Consider the following 26887-nt stretch of genomic DNA (forward strand, 5'->3'; position numbering starts at 1 on the left):
AAATTAAGTGTTCTCAGTGGACAGTCTGCCTCCAGTGGCAGAATTTACAAGAGGAAATACAGCTGAACCAGACTCTATTTTCAGAATGCACTGCAAGACACCTTTTTTCAAAAGCCTTCCTGACATAACCAAGGATAACACGTTACTACAACAACAGTGATGCTTGGAGTGGGGGGAGGGAATAAAACCCGAATCCAAAAGCACAGTAAACAAGACCTACCAAACTTGGGAGAAACAAAGAGTCATCCAGTATGGGACATGTCTAGTGGAAGATCTTAACTGCTATGTATGGCAGTCAGATACTATAGTGACGAATTCTCTAGAAATAACTATTGTTGAGATACTGTAGAAACTTGCAAGCGTAATAGAAACTGAGTGCAGTTGGTTCTTGAGCCTTTTGTTTGTTTGGTTTTATAATGAAGTACAAGTATCTCCCTGTTCAAATAAAGTTAACAGTAACCGCAAGGAGATTTAGAGTTGGTGCTGTGTTCCTGTCTTTGTCACCCTGATATTGACAGGTGTTGCAGGGAACTTAGTACATTGGATCAAGTGTTGCTGGCTCACTCAGATATTAATGTTGTCAACATGGAAGAGCTTTCCAGTTTTGACCTTGGATTTCTCTATAATTGTTGTATTCTTCAAGTATCAATCTCTATATAATCACTGCCATATCTCAGAGTATTATATTGAAATACTCTTCCATTTACTGAGTTTTTGCATATTAAAAATAAGAATGCATTGTCTAGTATTCCTGATATGCTATTTCGGATGAATATTTGTTCTTCCAATAGCAAAGTAAGAAAATATTCTTATTAGGGAGAAAGCTATCCCCATGCATAGCAAAGATAGGAAGCATGGTAAGAGACAAGAAAACATTTCACAAATATATTAGAACCCAGAGGAAGACCAGTGACAGGATAGGCCCATTACTGAATGAGGAGGGAAAGATGATAACAGAAAATTTAGGAATGAGCCTGCAATGTAAAGTGCCTTTTTCGTTTCAGTTTTCAACAAGAAGGTTAGCAGTGATGGGACAACTAACATGGTAAACATCAGTGTAAATGGAGTAAGATCTGAGGCTAAAATAGAGCAAAAACAAGTTAGATGCCTTCAAGTCAGCAGGGCCCGATGAAATACATCCTAGAATAGTTAAGGAAGTGGATGAAGCTATCTCTGATCCATTAGCAATTATCTTTTGAGAATTCATGGCGGATGGGATTGATAGCAAAAGTGGGCTGGAGCAGTTCTTCACTAAACCAGGTTGACTGACCCCAAGCCTCCAGCTCTTAGAGGGTAAGCTACCCTGTTACACAGCCCTTTAAAGTCAAAGAGATTCCCCTTTGGAATAAAACCTTTAGGGTTAGTGAGTCCCCTAATCCTTACAACAGATTTTAAAAAATTCTCTTGGTAGGTGTTCACATTGCAAAAACTGTCACCATAATTGGCAATAATTGCACCCATGCTGGCCTCAGTGGCGTACCGAGAGGGGAGGGTGGGACCATGTCCCCGGGCGCCAGTCTGGGGGTCGCAGGCCAGGCCCTCCTCGGAGAAGCTGCCCCCTGTCGCAGGCAGCCAGGGCGTATTTCCGTCCCCTGCACTGGGTGCAAGAAGGGAACTGTGGGGACCAGAGCCTGTCATGCCCCCTACCGCAGAGTGGCCCCCGCCACCCCCACAGTGGGGGGAGAGCGGGAAACGGGCCCACAGACACCCCCCCTGCAGGGCGCTGCTCACGCAGCTGCTGTCGCTGATGGGGGTGGGGGATGGACACTGCCACTGTAAGTATGGCCCCTGGGCACTGGAGATCCACGGTATGCCACAGGCTGGCCCACTCAATAGAATGGCTAGAATTGAATGACCATGCAGACTGAGCTGCTGTCTTAGCTTCCAGGACATGGTTGAGGCACATTGGTGAGATAGTATGAGAATGCTGGCACTGGTGTGATCAACAGGTACTGGATTGTTGTGGGTGAGCCAGAAGACAGGCCCCACTTTATGTGGTGTCCTATGTCAACCAGCAGTGGCACACCCTAGTTGTACTAGTCAAGTCCAGGTTACTCTCTAGGTGCTAGATTGCCAGTAGGTGGTAAGGTACTAATCATAAATTGTAATGGTAGGGAAGTACAGCTTCCTTTGTGCTCACTGCAGCCCTTTTTTGTGTTCAGTGAAGACAGGAGAAAGCTTTTCCCCAGTTTCAGTCTCTCTCTCTCTATGGATTGTTCAAATAAATAATTATTTTCCTTTTCAGTCAAGTTGTCCAAACCTACAAAGAATGGGAAGTAAGCAAATAAAGCAAAGTTAGAAATCCTTTTTTTAAAATAAGAACATTGCTGTAACTGACCCACTTAGGAAGTGCACGTAATTAAATGGAATAACTCTGTGTTTGTATTGCTGCAATTCTTTCCGTATCTTCCTTACTGTTTGACATCCTCACTCATTTTATCATGTCAGAAATTATCATTTGTAAGCTCTTCGGAGCGGGGTCTGTTTTTCTATGTCTTTTAGAAAGCGCCTAACTCTTTTCAGGTGCTATATAAGATTATAAAAAAATGTGGTTCATTAAGAAAATTAGACGGACCCTTTAATAGTATCTGCGATGCCTGTTTTCAGTGTAATGTGAACATATATGGCCTCAAAATGGTGTAGGTTTGAGGGTTGTCTCGTCATCCCCAGGCAGTAATAAGATTCCTACTAAACTCTACTTAAAAAGTCGAGTTAACGATTTGAATCGTCTTAGACTCCAATACTTCCTTTGGGAGTGTTTATTTGCTTACGTGATCAAAGATGGTTTTTCCTGGTATATAATTACAGAGATCTCCTTGTTTCAAATCAAAGCAGAGTATTTTTGGTCTTGGACATCTTATTTTTAACTAATTTCTCTTTGTTTAGCATCCTTCTGTGTACTGTAATAATATATTCCCCCTCACCCATTTCCTTAGTCTTGTATCTGTCATTCCCTGAGCTGTCTTTTTAAAGGCTAAACAGTTTCAATTCTTTTAATCCTTTATAGGCCTCTTACCACTATGATGGTGTTTATCTGGACTTTTTTTTTATTTACATGTAAATCCTCTCCTTATATTTATTGTACATCTCATTATTGCCTTTATTACTGCACTGCATTGTTTTTCTGAATGTTTTGCCTATAAGGTTCTGTCTGGAGATCAGAATTACTGTCTAGCCAGTGTGCTCCCGGTTTATACCTGTTCCTTAAATGTTTACTTCCAAAGTGAACTATTTTGCATTTGTCCTTGTGGAAGCTCATTTTATTTCTAGTGTCCATCTTTCTAATCTTTCTCTGTCTTCTTGAATATTAGATTTGCCTTCTGCAATATTTACTATTCCTTCCATGTTCGTGTCATCTATAAATGTAATCAGTGTGCTTTGCCACCCTTTTCTCCAGATAAGGAATAAATGTGGAAAAATAATATTACGTCATTAATTTGCACAGGTAAAAGAAATTCAGAGTTAAGGTTACTCAGTAGTCCCCTTAGTCAGTCATCTCAGAAGAGCCGGTGATTTTGCTGCAGTACTTAAATACAATGGAACATGTTATGGTGGAAATGACAAAATTAACCTACGGGGTAGGTGGCATCTGTCTGCTCAATTTAACATCTTATATTTATATTATCCTCTCAGTAGGCTAGACTGCCCCCTCCCACATTAAAATCTCCCTCATGTAGATTCTCTAAATTATCCTTTTGGGGCGAAGGATGTAGGTGAGATTTGCTACGCTGCAAATCCCCCAAACTTGGCACATTTCAAGGCTTCAGAGGAAACCTGTGCTTTCCATACAGAAACGGTGCTTGTGTACCAGTACTAGCCTTCCTCTGCATCTCTGTGGCCACCATTGGCTGCAATGGAACGCCACTAACAGGCGACTGTTCCCTTGACGTGGCGACCTCCAGGAAGGGGAGATGCAAGCACAAAAGGATGTCCAAGAGCTGCAGGGCTGGATGGGAACAATGTGTGCCCTACCAGCATATCCACCAGTCCCATGCAGTTTCCATCCCATCTGCTTGTGCAGACCACCATTTACACATCCTGGGGAATAGTGCTGTGGAGGTGCTGAGACCTCTTTCCCCGAAACAACCTCCTTACAGGAGTTGTGGGGGCAAACAATTAGTTTTAAGAGAGAGCTGGACAAATGTCTGAGTGCAGTTGTATGACTGAGTTACTTGTGATGATGGAAGCAGAGCTTGGCAGCCTGGGGCTCACTTCCAGTTTGTCTAATGTTTCTGAAAGCTGTTTCTGCTGGCTACCTGCTGGGAGCAGGAAGGGATTTTTCTCTCCTCCCTCCTTTCCCTCCCTCCCCCCACAAGTGTATTCCAGTTTGGTTTTGTTTTTTTATTTCCTTCCCCTGAAGCATATGGGATGGCCATGACTAGATATGGGACATTGGGCAGGGAAGGCCAAGATGCTGGGGTGGTACAGAGCATTCTCTCTTTGTCAGGTGCTTGTCTGGCTGGTTCTTGTTTACATGCTCAGTGTCTAGTTGATTGCTGTATGTGGGGTCCAGAAGGGATTTTCCCCCAGGTCAGATTGGCGGTGACCCTGGGGATTTTTCACCTTCCTCTGCAGCATGTGGCTACAAGTCACTTGCCAAGATTATCTGGGTATATCTGACTTAATCCTTTCCCTGCCACTGAGGAGCCTCAAGCACTGGTGCACCTTGGTCCCTCCTGTTCTCTGGCTGTGGCGCATAACAGTTTAGTTTCCTGTGGGCTGTAATATTTGGATCTAATTTCGGTGGTTGGGTTTAGTGTGTGGGTGCTGGGTGGTGTGTTGGTGTCCTGTGATATATAGGAGGTCAGTCTAAATTATCTGGTGATCCCTTCTTGCCTAAAGCTCTGACACTGACACGTGCCTATCTAAGGAGGAAAATTTGGAATAATGTGACATACGGGCAGAGAAAGAGGGGGAAATATTCCTTGGTGTTTTCCCCCAATAATTTAGAAAGTGTTTGTTTAAGTCATAAAATAGTCCAACTGTGTGCTGTAAAACTCCAATAGTATTTTATGTAGTGCCTTTTCATACCAAACTATATACACCTACACCAGGACTGAAATGCAGTCACTTCTGGGGTGGAAGGTGGCCACCATCCAGTGCATTGCGCTGTACTGCACACTAGTTTTGTGGTAGACCAGGGCAAGGTTGTAGGGATCTCCTCACTTTACAAAAAGTGCCATGGTTGAAGTGATATTTAATTTTCATACCGAAAAGATAGGATTCTTGCTTTTAAAGTTTCATGGGAGTATTTTTCTCGGTTTGTCTAATAATAGTTTAGTAACTGTATTATTTAGCTTTGAATTGGCTGTGTGTATGTGTGTGTATATAAACACCACACCTTTTTGAATTGTTTAGACCACCATACCTTTAATAAGTGGGAAAACTCTTGAAGGGTAAGGTTCTGAACTACTAGGATATGAACCTGTCATTTCAAGAAGTCTGGGAACTCTGAACACCTGTCCCTTAGAATATATATATATATATATATTTAAATTGCTTATTCTGGGTACTATTTAAAATTAAGATGGGGTGGAGGATGCTTTGGGATGGGTCAAAAAAAAATGAAATCATCAGTCCAGTTTGTTAGTTACCAGTTAGTTAGTTTGTTAGTTAGTAGTTTTGTTTGTTTTAGGATACAATAAATTAATCTATAAAATTGCTGAGAGACAAATGTTTTTTGCAGTCAAATTTAAATTAAGGATGAAAATTACATAGGGAAAAAGAGAGTAAATCTTGCTAGCTAAATATCCTGCTTAGTATTCAGTTTCATTTCATATGAAGTGTTTGTGACCAGTGCGTGTTCCCTAGTGAAGAGACAGAACTGTGCTTCAGAATATTTTCATTCATTATTTTAGTACAGAAAGTATAAGTTCTGTATATTTTCTCTTTAATTTGATAGAGTGCCATTTAATTTATGACAAAAAGATGCAAATTATTTCAAGTGTGTGGTTTTTGGTTTGATTTTTTTTTTTTTTTTTTTTTTGGAGACCTACCCTTTAAAAGCAGGAGAATGGAGGGAGGGGGCTTATTCAGTCTATTATCATAAAGCTCTCCTAATGTAGCTTCTGAGTCATGTGACTGCAGAAAAGGCTATTATCTCAATGAAAAGGAAACTGCCTTTTAGAGCAGCAATAGAAAGAACAGAAGCAGAAGGAATTTTCGAGTGCTCCACCATGCTGGATTGTCAAAGGGGGATCTATCTGATCAGCAGCTAGAAAAGGATTAGCGTGGCTAGTTTGTCAGCTGTCATTAGAAGCAGATGACAGAAGAGATAAGCTGCTGCACGTCCTCACTCAGCATGTGCTTTGGTTTACATCAAGACATAATGTTGGTTTGGGTTAATGGAGGGCTGTTATTCTAAGGCAATAAATTTACTGCTAATTGTCTTTTTTTTTTTTTTTTTTTTGGTAAATGAAAAGAGCAAGTGTGATGGATGGGGATTTTATTTACATCCCTATTTAAAGGCACGGAAAAACTGGTGAGATCTGCCTTGAACTGCAGAGACTGTGGAAGATTACAAGGTGTGTTTCTGAAGTGCTCTGACTTCATATTTGGTAATGTTCTTGAGGTGTGTGTGCAAGGGAGGGAGGGAGGGAGGGGTTGTTTGTTGGTTTTTAAGCATGACAGTTGAGAATTAATTTTCCTCGGTAGCAAATAGATAGAGGTTTTCTAAACTGATTTCTCAGTGATTTGTGTTATTTGTTTCCTCATTTGATAACTACAGGTGACTTGCAGTTGCCTTGTGACAGTTGTATGAGGTTATGTGGCTAAATATAATCATATGCAGTGTACAGAAAATATTCCTAGTAAGCATTTTTCTAATGTCCAGAAAAATATACAAACCCACTTACATATCCTGTCCTCAAGGAGAAGGTGGAGCCCAAGAACAATATGTTATTTTTACATTGCAGTAATTATTATTCAGTGTTTAAAACTACCTGATAATTCCTATGCACAGATCACAGAAAAAAGGAGGGTGCAGATTAGACTGAGAATTTGTAATAATAATAAAGCCATTTTTTCTCACAAAAGCTTAAAACAGGTTAAACATACTGTAACATTAATGAATTTCATGTTGCTGCTGTTATATAACTTTCTCTGTTCTCTAACCTTCCTTGTTTTCTTTGCGGTTATATGATCCTGTTTGCAGAATGACATTCAGTTAATCTTCACTGTGTATTTGTCTAGTGTTGTACATGCTGATGCCATTAACTGTCTTGGCAGTGTTCTCTTAACCTTGCATGGTGCAACACTTGAAATTTTCTCTGAAAAGGGATAGATAGAACAGAATCCTTAGAATAGATGGTGAAGACAGTGCACCTGTGACCCTTTCTGAAAGCTCTTGTAGCCTGATATTGTCTAATTTTGGGTCGTGTACAGCACCGGGCATATTGTTGAAGTTTAAGTAACAATAAAGAATAGTAGTAATCCTACTCCACTCCCCCAAAAATGGTAAAATAATATTAATTATCAGCACCCACACAGGAAAACTAAACTGAACTTCTGCAATGGTTTTCCTTTTAAGGGTAGGATGACAAAAGTAGACGTAACAAGGCATTACTGCAGTACAAGTTGGCAGTGTTCTAAAAGTGTTATCCCGGATCATATTGAAATGGTGTGATGGCTGTAATGCTTATAATCTTCTTAATAATTAATTAAATACATACAAGAATTGCTGTAGTTCATTTAGGACGTTCTTAAAACTTATGCTACTTTGAGATAGAAAGAAAAGGAAAATGTTTTTTTGTTTTTTTTTAAATTAATATAGCGTGTGTTTGAAGATATTTTATTACATGCTGACGGGACACAGAAATGGAACCAAATGACCATTATTTATTTGCTTGTTCTCTTTTGTTTAAGCACCTAATTTCTATAAATGAGTATATTCGATTGCGTGCACATAGAATTAGCCAGTCTAATTTTAATTGTGTGATGCCCTTATGGGCGTATTAAACAAACAAAAGTAATTAGAATAAAAGAAGCCTCCTGAATAAGCAGTATTTTTCTGGTGCTGGCAAAGTTCATTTTGCTTTATTTGCTTAATAGGATTTCATAAGTCCTTCGTAAGCAGGGCAGCCAACACTGTAATTCAGAAATACAGGAGGAACCCAGAGATCCAGAGGCAGCTTAGGCATGATGGAGGGGTGGCTGGGTCAAATTTGAGTGGCATGGTGATCCTCTGCATCAGGTCAAGTTGCCAACCAGTGGCACTACCCTGGTTGAAATATGGGATAAAAGGTGCCCTATGCTGATTTAGTATGGGACAGACAATATTTTATTTAAATAAGGGACGTTCCTTATAATACAGGACTGTTGGCAACCCTATAATAAATCCTCACTGTAATCCTTACAGAAATAACTACTGTATATGAAGTATTTGAAACTCCAAGTACTCTTTCTTGACCAGAGGAGTTTCATTTAATCCATTGTCCAAAATGGATGTTATGCTTCAAAAATCAAACTGCAAGCACAGTCAAAGAGATGTAACTTACAATGTTCACTTGATGTTTCTTTCATTCCTTATTCTATCATCTCTTCTGGATAAGCCTTTGTTTATATTCAAGGAAGGAAGAAAATACTCCAAAAGTCTCTTACAATTTGAAAAACAATTTTTTGCATTGTCTAAACAAGCTAGATGACTTGTTTGAAAATCCTGCTGCAACCCAGAGTTTCAAGCCATAATAATTAATAGCAAATGCTATAATCAGGTCTGTTCATGTCAGGTTGAGAGGGTTATTTGCAGCATCAGTTTATCATCTGAGGAAAAGGATAAAAGAAGGGAGATGTGTGACAGCAACATTGATTGTTGGAGCCAAGTTCATTAATAAATGAAAGAAATTTGACAAAACTCTGTTCATAAAAAGCCACAAACTATGAAGGTTGAGCCAGACTTAAGGATCTGGGATGGCTCCACAAGCTGTACTGGTCAAGCTGACGGAAGACAAATGAAAAAGAAAATATATAAAGTGATAGGCACTATACCTGCCAAGAAATCCCTCCAGAGTCGGCCTACTGTATGGACTCTTCTTTAGTCTGTCCTTATTCACGGACACTTAGTTGTGCCAAGGCTAGTGGGGAGGCTTCATTGGCTTGCACTTTTCTGTTATTGGGAGATAAAGTTTTACCCTCTGAAAACTATAAGTAAAAATGTTCTGGGGTGCATCCCATTTCCAGCAATGGGTTGTGTCTTCACTTATCTGCTATGAGATTGTGGTTGACCTAGTCCTAGTGGATAACAAGATTTACAGCTTGGGTAATGTACAGAAGAATCAAAGGGGAAAAAAACACGTGGAAATGTCAGAAGGAAATTGATCTTTTAAAAAAACAAAACCAAATCTAGTTTATGCTAAGGGATTTAAATCTCTTCAGTGTGCTTTACTGAACCCTGTACTCACCATTCCAGTTTCATTTTCTTCTTGTACACACTCATACGAGAGACAAGGTATGTGACAACAGAGACTGAGCTGTTCAGTGGATTTGTCATTTCAAATAACAATTGGTCCACAAATTGTTCTGATCAAGCAGCTGTCTAAAGCAAGACTAGTAAAAGCTTCTGTGAGAATTGTACAATAATATAATTATTTGGGTAGGGTGGTTGGATTTATTTATTTATTTATTTATTTGTCCTTCTGAAACTTCTCAAAGACTTTAATCACAACCAGTCACAAATATTTTGCATTTAGTGCCCTCTCAGGCAGTGTATTCCAGATCTCTAACCAAGCAGTTACTTTTAAAATGAGCATGGAGTCAGTCTTCCCCCTCCCCTCCCGCTAATCTAATTCTTCTTTGAACATTAAAAGTACATCACAAATTCACTGATAATTTTTGGTAGATGTGATTATTGCTTTTCATGTTAAAAGAACAACAACAACAACAAAAAGCCACTATTTATTATACTAATTTCAGTTTCTTTCTGCCAGATGAAAGAAAATGGGTGTTAGGTGGACAGTAGAACACAGCCAGGTTTAACAATTAGAGTAAAAATGTTATTTATTCACAAACAGATCTGGGACATAGGCCCACTAAGTGATTTCTCTGCATGCAAAAATATGGTGCTAACAAATCTGACATCTCTGCTTAATAGGGAGAGTGAATGGGCAAAATTCCGTTGACTTCTGTGGGGCCAGGATATCACTTTTCAGTTTGGGAATATCTGCTTTATGTTGTGCGTTAATGGGAGTGGTATAGTAAAGCCTATGGATCATTGTATTTGCTCATGTTCTGTATCCCTGTAAATAGGAGACGTATATCCACAGGTTTGTGTTCCTAACTAAATGACAAAATTAAAAAGAATACATTCAGGTGGCAGAGTTTTGATATTAGATCTTTCAAAAATGGCAGTTGAACTTTTGTTGTTGGTGCTTCTGCTGGGGTATTCTTGTGAAAGAGTATGAAGAATGACTGATGTAAGAGATTTTGAAAGGCCTCCTTGAAATCTTTCTTGTCTACTGTACACATTCAGACTTAAGATCAGTTTTATAAAGTAATAGACATTTAAAAATGATCACCGATCCCAGTAGGATCGAACATATAGCTGCATTCAATTACTTTTTATTTAATTCCCTTTTTTACCTGGTACTTCTTAAATGCTTAAAAGGTGCTACAAGGATCTTTGCTATAAGTTAAGCTATTTATTTTTATTTATAAAGCCAATAACAAAGTGCATAGCTAATGCTCTAGGTGCTTTTGACAAAAAAATGAATTATAACCATAATAAAAATATAGTGTTTTGTAGAATTCTGTATCTCATACTGTTTGGAGTGATTATAAATATGTCTTAGTGTATTTTTTAAAATACCCTCTCAAAATATAGTAACTATTTTCAAATGTTAGCTTAGCTGCTTCCTCCTCCTCTCTCCCCCCATTCAAAAAATGGCTATTAACTGAAGAAGCACCTGCAGTATGTATTTTTAAATGACCCAAATGAGCTCTAGGAAGGAACTGGTAAAATTCTTTGTTTTGGGATGGTCCAAATAGTGTGCATGTATAAGTATGTATAAGTATGTTTTTATTTATTTCACTACCAAGCCCACCTTCATCCTAAAATCTCTTCCTTGGTTGAGCATTGCTGTGTGGGTACAAAATTTTGTTTCATGTCCAAATGGCTTGTGAATGCTAGTTTATGGATCTGCAGTTTCCATTTAGTACTATTTGTTTTAATAATTACCAAGACAGTGAACCGCTTGCCAGGCCATACATGCAGTAATGGGAAGAATGATTCTGATAGATTATGTCAAATGCGTGCCCAAATTAAGATTGTTTTCTAATTTTAATTCTGCATTGATTGAAGCTTGTAAAAATGAAAGGCAATGATTTTCAATGTCTGTTTTACACAATGTTTGGGATCTTTATTTCTTTAACGGTGTAATTCTGAATAAGTCATTGTCACTTCCTCTCAAAATTTTAGTTGGTTTATGCCTGCTCCCTTCAGAGTTTCTTCTCCCATTTATATGTATGTACTGATGTGGGTGACTTACTTTGGCCTTGATTCAAGACAGCACTTAAGCACGTACTGAAGTGCTTCCTTATTCAGGAAGGGAACTTAAACACATGCCTAACTTTGAGCATGACCTTAAGTCTCACTGAATTCTCTTTGAAAGCTTTTGGGGTTTAAGCATGTATTTAAAGTTAAGTGCTTAAATGCCTTTTTTAAGTAAGAATGGATTTAAGAATATGTGTAAGTGCTTTCTGGAGTTGGGGCATAAGTGAATCACCCACATCAGTGTCATTTATATAGATAGAAGAGGAGTCTTTAATGGAAGCAAATATTTAATTGACTTCAATGGTAATCCCATGGACCTCAGTGGGGTTTAAGCATGTCCTTTAAAGTTAAGCATGTGTTAACCTGTCCTTCCTGGAAAAGGATGCTTTCATGAATTGGGCCTTTAATACTTGAGGCCATGCACAGTTAAATTCTGTGTATGTTGATGAAAGAATAGATAATTCAATACATACTTCGGATGTTTTCGTGTGTGTGTGTGTGTGTGTGTGTGTGAGAGAGAGAGAGAGAGAGAGAGAGAGAGAGAGAGAGAATTTTGTCTGATGAGTTACTAACTCTCAGTGATAAAAATGATAAAGTATATTTTTATTTTAGATTACATGGTATCTGCAGTTCTTCTTCAAGTAATATCCCTGTGGGTGCTCCATTGCAGGTGTGTGTGCGCCCCTGCACTGCTGATCAGAGAACTTCAGTAGCAGTGTCCCTTAGCAGTGCCAGGAGGCTAACCAGCAGGCACAAGCTAACTGTTCACAGTTCCTTCTCAATTGCCCCTGGCTAGAGACAGAGCCTTTAGCTGTCCATTAGCGGGGCGTTAACTCTCCTTTTCATTTGTTAATCTTTAGCTTTAGAAACCTGTTAGCTTTATTCTGACTTTTTATCTGGCCATGCCAAAAAAAAAAAAAAAAAAAGATAATATAAAGAAGAAAGAAAAAACTTTGTTCTTGTGTTGACCCCCAGTGGGGGAGGAGACTCCCCCTGGACAAGGGGATGCCTGGCTCTTCAGGCTTCAAGAAGCCTCACACTTGCAGCAAGGCAACCCTGGTCGCAGACAAGCACTCCCAGTGCATTTGCTGCCTCAGCCAGGGCCACATCCAACAAAAGTGGTCCCTCTGCCAGCAGCTCAAACCAAGATCCTGCAAAGACAGAGAGCTCCGCCAGAAAATCATCTTTATGGAGGCAGCTCCCTGACCCCAACCCTTCATCGGGTGTGAGTCTTCCCCTCAACCTTGGACATCAAAGGAGAGTGGGTTGAAGAAATGGTCTGGGGACTTCTCTTGTAAGTTGAAAAAGAGAGCCGGAAGTCCCTTAAGCGAGCCTAGGGATAACCGAAAATGATCGCCATCAAGGCTTGGTATCCTCTACCCGCCAGCACAGAGATCATCCGGCATCCACGTCTCTACGGTGACCATTGGTAGGCCCACAGACCCTTTGGGCATGGACACCAAATCTTCGGTACGGAGAGATAAGGACAAACACCTAAGACTCTTCTGATATGCAAGCTGATGTCGGTATCGTCAGCGTAATCGATCCGTCTGCCACCGGAGAGATTGGTCCAGCTGAGGCCTCCATCCACCCTGGCACACTGATGCCAGGGCACTTGATACCTGCTGAATTCCATCAGGCCAGGGACCTGGCGATGCTGGAAGCACCTGAGTTTCCGCCTCTCAGTACCGAGATGACGCCACTGAGCCAAGGCCAACCAAAGGATATTTCTCCGCAGTCATGCCATGTCCTCCATTGTCAAGTGAGGGATCGGACAGTGAGCCAGAAGGAGTTTCTCAATACTCTTCCCAACTCCATATGGGACTCAATATCAACAGGGTCCAGGAATGTACCACCAGATGGTATGGCCACCCCTGGGCACCTCTACCAGGCCCTATGCCACTGCAGTGGCCACACTGGGACTCCTGGGTGGTGCACCGACACTGCCTCAGGGAACCATCATCCGGGAACTTTCCAGGCATGCTACCTCAGCCACAGGATTGTGGGCTTCAGAACCACAAGAAGTGAAGGAACAGGAGATGGAAACAGAAGAGGAGGTAACACCCAAGGCCATATCCTCTTCTTCGCTGGACGAAGCGGTCATGCCGTCACCCCCTTGCATGGCGGATGACTTACACTTGTTCCAAGAGCTGGCGAAAAGAATGGCTGACATGCTCTGCATACCATAGCAGAAGGTTAAAGATACACACTACCAGCTCATCGATACCCTCCATGCTTCATTTCCCTCCAAAATCCCAATTAATGAGGCCATTCTAGACCCAGCTAAGACGGTGTGGCAAACCCAGCTTCGGTGGCTCTGACATGCAAGTGGCCAGACAATAAATATTCTATCCCTGCGAAGGAATCATATGATCTAACCTAACCTGGATGATTGTCTGCCCAGAGCCCAGTTGCTTCAGGAGGCTCATCGAGCCACCGAGGACATGATATGCTTGTTCACAGAACTTGGCCTACAGATCAGTTCCCAGAAGTCATCCCTCACACCAGTGCAACACTTAGAATTCATAAGGGCTGACTTAGACATGCTACAAGCCAAAGCCTTCCTATCTCAAGACAGGTTTCTATCCCTGGTCTCCCTTATGCAATGCAGCCTGCAAGTGCCAGCCGGAACCTGCCTCCAGCTCATGGGGCGTATGGTGGTGATTCCACACACCAAACTTCACATGCGATGCCTGCAGCTGTGGTTCAGTTCAGTTTACAGATTGAACAGAGACAGTCTGGACAAACCCCTGTCACTCTCTACCAGAATCAAGCGCTCCCTGGACTGGTGGAAGATCCCGGCCAATGCTTGCAAAGGGACCCCCTTTTTTCAAGTGCCACTTCATCACTCCTCACCACTGATGCATCCCTCATTGGATGGGGCGCGCATTTAAATGGTCTCACAACACATGGCAAATGGTCACCTACGGAGGTATCCTTCCACATCAATTTCCTCAAATTGAGAGTAGTCAGGAATGCCTTCACCTGTTTCCTCCCGCTGAAAACAGGATCACAGGCGAAGATCCTAACAGACAACATAGGCTGCATGTATTATATCATCTGCCAGGGAGGAGTCAGATCACCTTCCCTATGCTTGGAGGCGATGAAACTACAGAACTGGTGCATCTCCCACAACATCACCTTCTCCACAACTTACCTCCTGAGCACGCAAAACTCAATAGCGGACAAGCTTAGTCGCAAATTCTTGCACGACCTCGAGTGGGAGAGGCACCAATGAGTGTTCCATGACTTGTTCACATGATGGGGAACACCATCCACAGATCTGTTCACCACTTACTAGAACATGTGTCTGTGTTACTGTTCCAAGGCAGGGATCAGTCAGTGCTTTCTGGGCAATTCTATCCTCCTCCCATGGGACAAGGACCTTCTTTATGTCTTCCCTCTGTTTCCTCTTCTGCTGTAGGTCCTATTAAAGATAAAGAGGGACGAAGCTTATGTAATTTTGATTACTCCCACGTGGCTGAGACAGACCTGGTACCCTTACCTGATGCAGCTTGCAATGTGCCCACTGATCTCCCTTCCAGCCACTCCGTACCTTCTCTCTCAGGACAAGGGGCGTACAATACATCCCAGCTTGGGTATCCTCCACTTCTAAGCATGGTTCCTATGTGATTCCAGCATCTAGAAAGCTCGTGCTCAAAGGAAGTGCAAGAGGTTCTGCTCTACAGTAGAAAGTCCTCCACGCAGTGCACTTACCTACAGAAATGGTCCATGTTCCAGAACCGGTGCACATCCCAACAAACCTCTTCAGTGTCAGCAACTCCACATATTCTGAAATATGCTCTGACCCTTAAAAAAAAATCGGGTATTCCTGAGCGCTCTCTCAGGGTCCACCTCACATCTATTACAGCATTTCACCAACCCATAGGGAGTACTCAGTACTATCGCACCTGACCACTAAAAGGTTCCGTAAGGCAATAATAAAGCTCTTCCCTCAACCTCGACTTCCTACCACCTTATGGGACCTAAACTTAGTGCTGAAAGGGCTGACTAGGCTCCCTTTCGAACCTATGGCCATCTGTTCACCAGCATACCTTTGGATGACAACAGTCTTTCTGATTACAGTTTACCTCAGCTAGAAAAACAGGGAAAATAGCAGGTCTGATGGTGCATCCCCCATACACAGTTTTCTTCCCAGATAAGGTTACACTCAGGCCGCATCTGAGGTTCATCCCTAAAGTTAGCTCCTTGTTTCACATGAATCGGTCTATTCACCTTCCAGCCTTCTACCCTAAGCCTCACCGAGACAATATGGAGTCCATGCTGCATACCCTAGATGTTAGGAGATCCCTGATATTCTATCTCAATAGGACAAAAGCCTTCAGGAAGTCCCCTAGACTATTCCTCTCTGTGGCAGAAAGATCTAAGGGCTCAATGATATCAGCCCAAAGACTCTCCAAGTGGGTCTTGAATTGCATCAGACAGTGCTACCAAATTCGTAACATGACCCCTCCGGACTTGGTCCATGTACATTCCACGAGATCGATCTCCTCATCTGCTGCCTTCTTTAAGGATGTCCCCGTCTCAGAGATGTGCAGAATGGTGACATGGGCGTCAGTCCACTCCTTCGCAGAACATTATGCGATCACTGGGGACTCTACCTCTGATGCCATTTTTGGCTCCATAGTACTATCATCTGTGACTAACCCGACTACAAAGTCCCAGCCCTCCCAGGGGGGTACTGCTCGGAAGTCACCTACAGTGGAGCACCCATAGGGACACTACTTGAAGAAGAAGAAGTCATTCACCTTGTGCATTAACAATGGCTCTTCGAGATGTGTCCCCCTATGGGTACTCCATGACCCACCCTCCTCCCCTTTACTTCAGAGTTCTTGCTCTCTCTCTGTGGTAAAGAAGGAACTGATGATGGTTAGCCTGCTCTTGTTGGCTAGCCTCGCACAAAGAGAGACAGCACGTGTGGGCTCAGTGGACACTGCTACCAAAGTTCTCCGATCAGTAGTCCAGGGATGCAGACACACCTACAGTGGAGCACCCATAGTGGGATGCATCTTGAAGAACCCTTGTTACTGCACAAAGTGAATAATTTCTTCCTGAACATTAGAACTTTTGCTATATGCTCTGGAATCAGAATTTGAAATGACGGGATCTAAAACCCATTAATGGAACTGCACTAGGATCCAACTAGACATTGCATTAGTACTATTAGTTTTAAATTAATTTGATATACTTTATAAATGTAAGCAAAAGAAATACTAAGCACACATGCTATTACAAAATGTAATAGGTACTATTGCTACTAGGAGTGTGATTTTTGTGGCCAGGCTGGAATTTATTAAAAGCTGTATGTAAAAAGAAAGAAAATAATCTAAATTGATGAGGATTTGCACAAAGCATTCTGCACTTCTTAAACCTGGCATAGGAGCTGATTGAGGAGTCCGTGAGCAGAATGACCATGCATCTCTGCACTGGCATTTTTATATAAATGGGTATAGCCATCTGCAATAGGGGTGGGGGGGGTGAGATCCAAATATACATAGAACCTTGACATCCCATGCAACTGGCACAGCAGGGCTGTGACTACTCCTCCTGCCCCATTTACTGATCTTAGGGTAACTTGGGGGGTTTCTCCTCCTTAACCCTTCAGTATTCCACCTGCATAGGGATTTCCCTGTGGATTTCCCTGTGGGATTTCCCCCAAAGTGAATAACTCCAGACTAGTGTGTATAAAACCAGGTTAGTTAACTTGAGTTAACAAAAAAACCATTTAGTGCAGGCATACCCATAGTGTTGGGAGGTGTGTCACAAGTGAAATTCCTTTTTCTCTCATGCGGTGACCAATTGTACATTTCTGTCTAACAAACAGAGATAATGCCATCTTAAAAATCACATTTTGAAATCTATTAACCTACTAATGTTACAGGTAACCCCCAAAATTACTGTAAGTGAAAGAGATAAAATGGAAAAACTACTTTTCTCTCTTTTGCAATTTTACTTGATAGCATTTAGCATATGGCCAGTTCCATTGTTTCCACTCTATAATTGATCCAGTTTCTCCCCCTGTTGTTTTGTTGGTTTTTTCAAACATCAACAGAGGAGATCAAAAAATTTTAGAACAGGCAAATGTGGTTATAAACCTGCGAAAGCTGGCATGGGTTTCTCAGTGGAAGTTGAAGTATTTTAAGTATGCTTAACACACTTTTAAATTGACTACATTCCAAGTTGAAGGATGTCTGTTTAAATACACTTTTTTTAATAATACAGTATTAAATTTGTTTCATATATCTGCTTTGTTGTTCATAAAAATCTATTTCAGATTTTAGTAGCTCCTACATATTGTGCTGCTAAATGATTTTAATCGTTAAAATGTTAACATTTGTGACACTTTAGAGAAGAAAACACCTAATTTCCTAGGACATCTGTTTAAAGATTTTTTTTTTCTTTCCAATGAAAATATTTGCAGGCTTAATACTGTTTCTGTAGCTGTGGCTTGATATTCACCATGTGTGCTGCAATCTAGAAGGGTTTGTTTGTTTGTACATTTGGTTTTTAAATAGGGTTACAACTTTCACAGACTGGATGGATAAAAGTGCTTTGTACACAGACAAATCTGTTTTTTGCCCCTGGCATCTCAGCTGATATTCCTGTGGAACTGAGCTTCAATTTTTATCATTTGAATAATGAGAATCTGAAATGGTTCACACAATAATGTCAGATCTTGAAGATTTGATGCAGAATCATGAGCAGTATTAGGGTATAGCCTCCCTTTTTAATAGTTTTTTTTACATCATCTTATTGAGCATCTAATGTATTAGTCAAAAAAGGGTTTTGATTCTTTAACATAGAGTAAGTGGAATAAGAACAAAAATTGTGTATGTTATGCAAATAATATAACTTTCTTCCTGTGATATGTTACTCCCTGTTGTCTTATTAATGCCTAGTCTTGCTATTCCTGGCCATATTAGAGTTAGCTGACGTAGTCTAATATGTAAGCAGCTCAGTGACTGGCTATATTAAGAGATTTAGCCTATGGGAATACAGAAAGTAGAAGCCATTTTATACCGTTGATGTTAGATTATACATTTTTTTTTTTTTTGGCTTACTTGGAATCATAGTTTAAAGCTGCCAGCACAGTGATAATGGAGTTTCTCAGAGTTGAAGTTTTGAATAAACGAAAGGAAGTTTTTTACCATTCAAGATTCAGATGGAAGCTAAAGAATGTGCTCTTAAATATCAGTCAGTAACACAAAACATGAATGTTAGCCATTTATTTGATTGTTACAGCGTGTGTTAAAGAGCTGCTGCTGCTGCCCATTTGCAGCCTAATGTGTTTATTACACAGTCTTCCCAGTGGCATCTTGAAGTGTCTCTCAACTAAAAAATTCATGAGCATTATTGGCTTTCAGTCTGAAAATGGAATATGTCTTCTGGTTACTGTCTAATACACCACTTTAAATCCATTATGCAAAAATAAATGTAAGAGAAAAGCATATTGAGGAAGAAGGAACCTTTAGCTTAAACATTTGTTTACAGTCTGTTATAGCTGTTCATGGACTGAGCAAAAGTATAAGAGGTGATGGAGACAACTTTCACAGTGTTTCCCATAGAGAGGGATAAGTGTTCTTATATATACATAAACTTCATTACATTAGCTAATCACTTGTATTCTCCTCTTTATTCCTCGTTTGCACAGTACTTGTGTCAAGTCAGATTTGGTAATGGTTATCATAAACCTTTTTTTTTTAAACGTTACTTCTCTCCTTTAAAAGAAATTATATTGTCTAAGTAAAAACATTGAAGTTTTATTATTCAGAGAGAAGTGGCTAAGTATAGAATTTACTGGACACCTGTAATTTTTCCAATATAAATGCTTAAAAATTGGGTTCACAAAGGTTTGCTACTAACTATTGTGTGCTTGCAAGAGTGTGTATACACACACAACAAAAAGCTTTAGATTTTCCATGTATGAAATGTGATCATTTTGAAGTGTGAAGGTTCTGAGTAGTTACAGCTGTAGCAAAAATAGTAAAGTTTTCTGGAATACAGTAGACCATTTTGTTGAATAAATCAGTTTGTGTTCCTGGTATGTAGTATCACACAGCCAACTTTTGTATTAAACATCTTGCTTATTTTGGCAGAACTGTTTGGTTTTGGGTGTGTCCAAACTATACATTCTCTGTGGTAATAGATGGCTGTAATGAGTTGGTTGTAGAACATGTGGTTTGTATATAGGGGTGTGTGGATGAGGGAGGAGTGCTTAGAAAATCCAGACCTTTATTTTCTATTACATTTTTTTTTAGCAGTGTGGCACTGGCGATTTTAGATCGGTTAAGCTGTTTGCAATAAAAATCACCTTAGTTTTAATTTTGTCAGGCAATACACAGATGTTTCTCTCTCTCTTTTTTTTGTTTTTGTTTTTGTTTCCCTTGTTTTCCACTCAGGCTCACTGGTTCCCAAATCCTTGTCTGTACCTTTCTTGCTGTGGTTTTGTAAGAGCAGCGCAATACAGCGCTCACGTGCAGAGGAACTCTTTTAGGGTTGTAGGCTGTGTATATATACAGCATATTCTGAGTCAGCAGTCTAACTTGCTGCTTATAACTCTGAACATGTTCTTCATTAAAGAATATATACTAGGAGCCAGAAGTGCTTGTGTTCAAAGAACTGAATTATTGTGGTGATTGTGTTCAAGGCACCATGTTCTAGTGGCCAGAGCGTGGGAGCAAGGAGTGAGGGACCTGATTCAAAACCTGCCTCTAAGAGTGACTTCCTGTGAGATCTAGGAAAGTTAGTAGCTGGTATACTCATGATTTCCTGTTTTCAGGAGGTAGAAATGTGCAGTAACATACCTCCCAATAGTCCCAGGTTTCATAGGACTGCCCTGCTTTGACCCACATAACCTGCTGTCCCAGCTGAAGGGCATCTTGACCAAGCCTCCTGTTTGAAAGGGTCCCCAAACCCGAGTGGTGTTGCTACAGGGTGCAGAGGGTCACAGTGCCACTCAGGTTTGACCCTTCTGTGCCCCTCTGTAGATGGAAGCAGATGGAAGATTTTAACCAGAGCTTGCATTTAAATTGTAAGTTTCTTTGGTCAAGAACTGGGTACATCGCTGAATACACCAAGAAGTTGTGATAAATAACTACTGTATTTAGCAATTAAATCTGTATTTAATGTCAGTGCATTGGTGGGATGCAGTTCTTTTACCTGTTTACCTATCATGGTGCTCCCTGCCTTTTGTTCGTTTCTCTTCAGAGTGAAGCGGTTGTTTTAAAGGTGTAATCCCCATTTATTCTTTAACTGCGTTTGTTAGGCTTATAATAAATCTGACAGTTTAACAGGCCTTGTGTGGAAGATGACCTGCACTGATACAAGATAAAAGGCACATTATCTTCTTTCACATTGATCATGGATGATTAACTGGATTCAGTGGTGCTGAGGTTTGGTACTAGAAGCTCTAAACTATTTGCTGTGTTACTTGACGGCAGATGAGGAAAATGTGAGGGTGGGGGAGGCACTAAAGACTTGTGTAATTGATTTGCGCTGGCTTTTTTGCTCCCGGCCTGCCTTTTCTGTGAAACCCTTTCCTCTCCACGTATTTTATTTTTAGTTGTTTTTTCACTTGAAAGATTAATGTGTTTAAAACACTTTACGCTCTCTTCACTATTAGGTTAAAATGTCTCTTTTTGGGTTATTTTTTGTATTCTAACTTACAGTGGTTGTTGGTAGAGGATGTGAAGGAGGATGTGCTGTCACAATGAAAGCAGAAACTATTGTTTTGTTATTGATAATAAGAATGAATTGAAACCTCTTGCCAGCTCTGTCCTTTCACAACCTCCCAACATCTGGTAGAAACTAGATTGCACTCAATGACTATAATTACTAGCATATACTGCCCAAGAGTTTGCTCATGTCATTTTCTGTTTTTGTGATTTACATTTAACAATCAGAGAAATGAGACTGAAATTAACAAGAATTTTTAAAGCTTATACTCATGATGGGTGGGAAAAGTACCCCCTGATTTTTAAACATTCATGGACTGTTACAAGGCAAAGTACTTAACTGATGTCTCCTGTTGGTGTGGAGCCTAGAATTATTGCTTTGTTTTTAATAGTAACAATACCACTTTTTTATAAGTCTTGTGCAAGTACTGTGAGTGTGTTTTATATTGCCTTTCCATTTCTCATTGTGTGTCACTGGAACACAAAAGATTATAGGCTGTGGTGCCAGCCTAGGCTTTATTAAATAGTGCCCTGTTACACCATGTAAGTAGTGGGACATAGTTATTTCTCTCTTCTTTTATAGGATAAATGAAATAATTTCCCATATATTGAGTTGAGATAATAAAATCCATAAAGAACACTGCAGGTGAGATAGTTAATGGCTTTTTTAGTGGATATTGAATCCCAGATTTGGAGTAGAGTAAAGCATTCCAAACTGCTCAAAGTTAAACAAGAGGGTGCCTTAGACCCTGTCTACACTTACCTCCGAGATTCGGCGGCAGTCGACGGGAGTTACTCAAGCTACACAAAAAACGTTCATAAAAAACGTTCATAACTCCCGTCGACTTCTCTGCTCCTCTTCAGCGTGCTGTTTTCACTGCACTGTGCTGACGGGAACCGTGTTCCTTTCGACACAGCGCTACGCCACTTGTGAAGATGGTCTTAGTATGTCAATTTCTGTATCGACTGAGCGGGATTTCTCTGACCGCTCAGTTGATCCAGAGAAATTGATCTGACGGCGGCAACTTTGCCTCCGTCAGTGTAGCCGTAGCCTTAGTCTTGTGCTGTAGTTTATTCTGATGAGGCAGCTGTATGAATGTCGTGCAAAATAGGATGCCTTTTCTAATTTACCACCAGTGAAACAATGAAGCTTTTATTTTATTAATAAAAATGTCATCCCTCTCCCTCCTTCCTGCTCAGTAACTGCCAGCATTTCTGTTTTTAATTCCAACTCTTGCTTAGAAGTAATCAAACTAAAGTTTCCCTCCACTAGTTACCAATTTAGTTTGCCCTTCTCCTGTTCCCTGCTAAAGAGAATAAACTTGAACCTTTTTGCCTTGACCTTCATAACGTGTTTGTGAAGTTCATTTTGCTAAGAACTATACAGGAGTTATAACTATAATGAAATATAATACAAAAGGTCAGTGGAAATCAGAATGTGGTAATGATTTTCTTAGAGTAAGGCTTGTCTGGAGATGGTTAGCTCAAACTGTATAATTTAGAGAAAACATTCTTCTTTTTTCTTAACAAATTCTACTTGTGAATGTCTTACTCATAGACTCATAGGCTCTGAGGTCAGAAGGGATCAATATGATCATCTAGTCTGACCTCCTGCACAATGCAGGCCACAGAACCTCATCCACCCACTTCTGTAATAAACCTCTAACCTATGACTGAGTTATTAAAGTCCTCAAATCATGGTTTAAAGACTAAGATACAGAGAATCCACCAGCAAGTGAGCTGTGCCCCAAGCTACAGAGGAAAGTGAAAAACCCCTTTCTTACATTATAATCCATATGTTATAGTTCTGTATTTTAGAGGCGCTCTGTTGGAGGAGCCATTGTATTAATTGCTTCTTTAAAAAAATAAACTGAACCATCCAATTATTTTAAGGCAACTTTTATTTACAAATGTCCCTTTAGAAAGGCCTGAGAGTGGGGGAGGGGAGTGAGATGAAGTGAGCAGTGCTTAAATGGTTCTGCTTCTGTTGTCATGATAAAGTGCTGTAACTGACTCGATGGGAGTTTTGTCTGAGTAAAGACTGCAAGATTTGGCTTACAGCTTTTAATAATACTGCTCTCAGTGGCTTTGGTTTGAGTTCCCATGTATCCAGGACAGATTTAGGCCTTGCAAGTTTGAATTCTTGAGTTTTCTGATCTCAGTACCACTGGTTCATTACAATGGTATGAGAGAGAGACTAGGAAGAACATTTTAAAAATATTTAAAATTTCTAGATTTCCCCCTTTTCCCCCATGTTAGTGTCTAAGGAATTTATACTGAAAGTTGAATTTAGTTGTAACGTTTTTCAGTCAGGGACCATAGCTCTCTGTGTTTTCTGTGAAATGCCCAGCACAACTTTGGATGCTGTAACACTTAATAACAATAAATAACCAGGAAGAAGGGGAAGGTGGTATAAAGTATAATGAATGTGGACAAAAGGTTTTATGTTTGGGGCTAGAGAAGGAATGCTTGTAGATTGTTGTCTTCCAGAAAAGCTTTTTTAAAAACTTTATGATGATTAAAAAAAACAAAAACAAAAAAAAACAAAAAAAGCCCACCTTCTATACTTACACCAATAACTCATTCCAAGAGCAAGCTCATAATGCTGCTGCGAAACACATATATATTTTTTGTAAACCTATCCTAAGTAGGTGGAAATAAAATAAAAACTATCTGTTCAAAACTGATTACTATATTTAACTTGTGGGAGGAGGCACAGGGGAGGCACTAGTTTCCTGGTAAATGATACCACATTTTTCTTGAATCAGTTTGCAGGGAGATGAACTATTGATGCTGCTGATGGGAAGTTGTAATTTTAAATGGTCCCCTCCAAAGAACTGACTGCAAAGACTTCAGTGGAATTCTTCTAGAATTACACCAGTGTAACTGAGAGCAGAATCTGACTTGGCAGCGTGTGCTGTCTCAAGTTGAAATTTAGTCCCCCAGAAATAGTCTGTTTTCTTTGAATACCCTACATGAGGTGATTCCCCTTATACATAATCTTATTTGCTTTTTCATGTTTCCTCTCTGAGTTTCTACCTGTGCCCTTAACGTTTATTACTTTTCAGGATACCCACTGAAAATCGAAGATAGCATTTACCTGATTCCTCCTCTTGTACATACAGCAAGCATGAAATAGGCAGGGACTCTCCTAAGCTTTCAAAAAATTTTGGATCCTTTGAGGCATCTCAGCTGAGTTTCATGCACAGATCAAATAATATCTGAAATGTTCAGCTTCCATGTTTTTCTGACCCTGATCAGTGAAGGAGGATTCTATTGGAATGGAGCCATCAAGGCTGGTTCTGGCTTTCTATCAAGTAACACAAGTTTTCAACTGATGCCTCCTTATCTTTAGTTAGTGTCACAGTTCTCTTAGGTGTGTTTCTCTTTTCTTGGCTCTCTTTTAGCACCTGAGACTCCTTTGTAGGCTTCTCTTGCAGTGATGAAATATGCTACTATTACAGCAGTATGTTTTGAATATGCTTGCAATACACATTGATTGCATTAGCCCCCTCAGTATAGTAGTACAGTTCAGTAGTTATGCTCCAGAAATTTTTGGGTGAATTTCTATGATCTTTGTCATACAAGAGGTCAGACTAGATGATCACAGTGGTCTATTCTGGCTTTGGAATCTGTTAATATAGGCTTGGGAGACGTGCACATTCGTTCATATCTTCAGCTAGACTTATTGAGACTGACACTCTGAGTTATGCTAGAATTTTATGAAAGGTGGTAATGCTTTCCAGATCTGCCAGGTTCTTCTTCAAGTGCTTGTCTTGAGTGTGCATGTGCCAGCGATCAGCATCTTTTGGCCCTCAGTGTCTGTTGGCCTGTGCTCTAAGAGCCCTTTGATCCACCTCTCAAAGTCATAAAAGGGCAGATCAGCACCAACTGCTTGTGAGTTCCTTCTTACCTCCAATATCTGAGAGAGAGAACTGTGAGCAGTGTCTTTTGCCTTTATATATTTGTATAGATGGTGTTTAAAATTGTGTAGATAGCTTTTAGGGTAGTTATACTAAGTGTGTGTGTGTGTGTGTGTGTGTGTGTGTGTATATACACAATATTACACAAAGAAAAATGTGTGTATATACACACACACACACTTATTTTAGTGTTGGTTATTAGGTTTCCTACTGGGTAACACTTTTCACCCTTTTTTTCTGTTATCCTGGGTGTTCATGGCTCAAGAAATATCTACAAGTCTTAAGTATTGCCCTTCAAGTGAAGCAGCAATACCCCTTAATAATAGCCACTCAAAAAGCTTGTTGTTTAGGTGAGGGACATATCACGAGCAAATGCTGTATTTGTTTGTTTGTTTTCAAAATGAATTGAAAAAGTGAGAGACATCCCCTTGAAACATTTTCTCTTGGATAAATCTGAGAGACCTGCCTCAGATCCAGGTAAACAAGAGCCACTGTCCAGCAGTCTTCTTCCAAGAGTGCACTGGTGAGTAGTGGCTCTGCTTCCAGTTTATGGGCTGCTTCCTCTTCAGTACACTCTTTCTACTCCCAAGTCCTTGTCTGAGAGAGGTAGGACATTAGCGCTATTTCAAAAATCACAAGCGCAGGTCACAGTCTGAGGGACCGTCTGAGAAAAAGAGGCAGAGATCACCTTATCCAACCTCAGAATGGAGCCTTCGAGATTGGTTCTGGCTCTCCATCAAGTAAGACAAGGGGGAGGAGCCCAAGCTTCACAGTACCAGGAGATTTGATGGTGTCCACCCTTCTGTGACCAGAGAGAACTCCAGATGTCGGTACTGAGTGCATATGCACCTGTCAGAGATGTCCCTAAAGAAATTACAGGGACTTCTGCTAGGTCTGCTCCAGCACTAGAGGAGAACTATTCCTTCCTTCTTCTCATGAGCCTCAAACCAGAGTAAGGAGTTCTTCCCCAGTCTGCTATATCTCTGTGGGAGTTTAGGGCACGTGTATCAACTCAAGCAGATTGATGTAGGGAGGGATGTTGTGCCTAGTACACCCTGTGAGAGGGCCCTCTGGCTCCTGCCTTTGCGCCGGTCCACAAACTACTCAGAGACTCTTGTGCTGGTCAAATACCTTGTGTGGTTTATTTACAGTCTGGGTTCCCACCACCTTCATGCTATATAAAGCTCTGCTCCAACAGTCCTAGGGAGCCTCCCCCTCCCCGCTACCCTTCTGTAACAAGCAGGGAAGGGCAATCTCTCTCCTCACCCTGTTGCCGGCTTTTCCTCCCCTCTCTCCTTCCTTCCTGTGCCTATTTGTAGCCTTTGCCTAATGGCTTAATTAGCCTTCCAGCTCTGCTTCACCCACAAATTAGGCACAGCTCTGTTTAACCAACTCCATTCTGTGTTGCTTGATTGGAGCTGCTGTGACAGAGTGCCGACTCAGCTGTTCTTGCCTAGCACACACCCCACCCTGGGCCTCCTACACATTTTGCCTATGGACCTCACTCCTGCTTTACTGGGCTCCTTGGGGCCTTCATCACATTAGAAGGGCCTTCTCTACCCACCCTAGAGTCAGACCACCCTTCTTGTAGAGTGTATAGGAGTTCAACCTTATCAGCCATGCTCAGCCATGCTCAGTGTCCCATGCTCAGCCATCACAACTACAGGCCTCTGATGAGGAACATTTGAACTTGCCCTAGCTGCCATTTCTTCATCATCGCCTGATGAGTCTGAAGTCTCATCTACACCATCACATCCTGATTACCACAAAACTTTTCAGTATTT

At 40.7% G+C, this 26887-nt stretch overlaps 1 protein-coding gene across 5 annotated transcripts in view; it reads left to right on the forward strand.

The window, feature by feature from the left end:
* The window catches only part of NCOA2 (nuclear receptor coactivator 2), a 256509-nt gene that overhangs the window by 107432 nt on the left and 122190 nt on the right, over positions 1-26887 (forward strand). The window contains exon 1 of one of the 5 annotated variants that reach the window (XM_067553634.1): positions 6440-6524. The exons of the other annotated variants lie outside the window; for them this stretch is intronic. The gene's annotated coding sequence lies outside the window, so the exon portion shown is untranslated. Of the gene's footprint in view, positions 1-6439; positions 6525-26887 lie in introns of those variants that run through there. 5 annotated transcript variants of the gene reach the window in all.

This window comes from Emydura macquarii, unplaced genomic scaffold, assembly GCF_026122565.2.
Source record: "Emydura macquarii macquarii isolate MOO-44397 ecotype Brisbane River unplaced genomic scaffold, CSIRO-AGI_Emac_v2 contig_1477, whole genome shotgun sequence".
Classification (NCBI taxonomy): Eukaryota; Metazoa; Chordata; order Testudines; family Chelidae; genus Emydura; species Emydura macquarii.